Source organism: Anomaloglossus baeobatrachus, chromosome 3, assembly GCF_048569485.1.
Source record: "Anomaloglossus baeobatrachus isolate aAnoBae1 chromosome 3, aAnoBae1.hap1, whole genome shotgun sequence".
NCBI classification, from domain to species: domain Eukaryota; kingdom Metazoa; phylum Chordata; class Amphibia; order Anura; family Aromobatidae; genus Anomaloglossus; species Anomaloglossus baeobatrachus.
Window position 1 is genome coordinate 23,366,730 of NC_134355.1, and position 1,894 is coordinate 23,368,623.

Genomic DNA, 1,894 nt, shown 5'->3' on the forward strand with positions numbered 1-1,894 from the left:
AAAATAGTGCACTGCTCATAACACATAGGTTCCTGCTTTGACCACTCTTTTAAGCAGTATTTTATCCATTTTTGTGTCTCTGAAGCCCAAATCCCCTTTGATCAGCTGACATTGGTGGCCTGTCTCTTTAAGAAATGGTTATCTATTAATGCCTAAATGTGTAATTCACAAGTCTGAGAAAGTGTCACGGGTATGCAATGATGGAACAGTGGCTCCTAGGCTGCCCCTCAGGCTCGAGACCCTGCTCTGTCCCTTATCTCGGAGGTTGGCTTGATGGTAGCCAGGTCCTAGCCCCCAGCATGACCCTAACTCCTGTCTGAGCCCTGATCTTACTTCCGTTCTTCCACTCCATTGGGGCGGGCCGGAAAATGCAATGACCAAACCCCACAAAATAACATGGACAAGGGAGAACGTAAACTTGTTAACACAGCACTCAAAACACACAGAAAACAATATGTGTACTGGGGAACAACGAAAAAGGGAAGGAAATAACACACAACAGGGGAACGCTCACACCACTCAAAAACGCAACAGAGATCACTAACAGGAAAATCACCAAGACCGGTATTGCTGGAGCTTATGCTGAAGCTATCATCGGCACATAGTTTAAATAGGGAGGAGGCAGCTGCATGTGATAATTAGCAACCTGAGCTCATAGGTCCTGCTCAGAAGTCTGCAGGAATTAGCTCCCACAGAGCTAAAGACCAATGAACCAGAACCAGCCGACGCCCGGCTCAGGCTGAACAATAAAGAAGCCTCAGGTTGCTTGCCAGACTCCCGAGGTGTGAACAGACTCTGACGCCACTGTGCTAGCAGGTGTCTGCAGAGCCGAACATCGCATGACAGAAGGTTGGATTGATTTGAGTGGAATTAATTAATTAATAAAACCATTTTTTTGGGTGGGGGATGTGGGGGGATATGTCCCAATTCCAAGAACATCGACCAAAAAGTAATTACTGGACTTGGTAAATCGGCCAACACAAGATCTTAACACTTAAATATCCCATAAAATTAAACTTTAGAGATGTTGTAAAGACCGTGGCATCGTGGAGTTCTTCTGCCTGTCAGATGAGACCTTGCTGTGATTGCTCTGCTCTGAGAGAGGCAGAGAGAGCTGCTATATTCAGAGACTGGACACAGAGCTGCTCATAGAATTGCTGCTAAGAGAATGTTTTTAGAATAATCCTCATGTATATGATGTGCCAAAAAAAATATTAAAACTTATATTTAGGGGATTGATATAATGGATGGAATAACCCTTGAACTGTGTAGAAATATCTATAAGTACAGCCGTGGAGAAGATTGTTGGTAAAGTAAGAAAACCCCACAAGGGTGTGATAAAAGTAATTGTCAATTTAGAATGACATAAGGATTAGATTTTGCTGTACAAATTTGGTTCAATAGAAAAAAATAAAAACTTATGAAACTGGTCTGGACACAAAACATGGTTCCCGTAATATAATATTTTCTTGCACGACTTTTTAGGGCAATCAAACGAATGCTGAGATTTCTGCATCGTCCGCATGTCCTTGGCCAACTCCTAGAGAGCAGACAGCTCCTTGTGCCTCAGGTTCTGCACAGTCTCCAGGTATTTTGTCCGACTCCTCATGGGCAAACGGCTCCTCTTGTCTCTGGATCTGCACCTTGTGCGGGTATTTTGTCCGACTCTTTGAGAGCAGACGGCTCCTTGTGTCTCAGGTTCTGTACCGTCTGCAGGTATTTTGGACAATTCCTCGAGAGCAGACGGCTCCTTGTGTCTCAGGTTCTGCACCGTCTGCAGGTATTTTGGACAATTCCTCGAGAGCAGACGGCTCCTTGTGTCTCAGGTTCTGCACCGTCTGCAGGTATTTTGGCCGACTCCTCGTGAGCAGACGGCTCCTTGTGTCTCAGATTC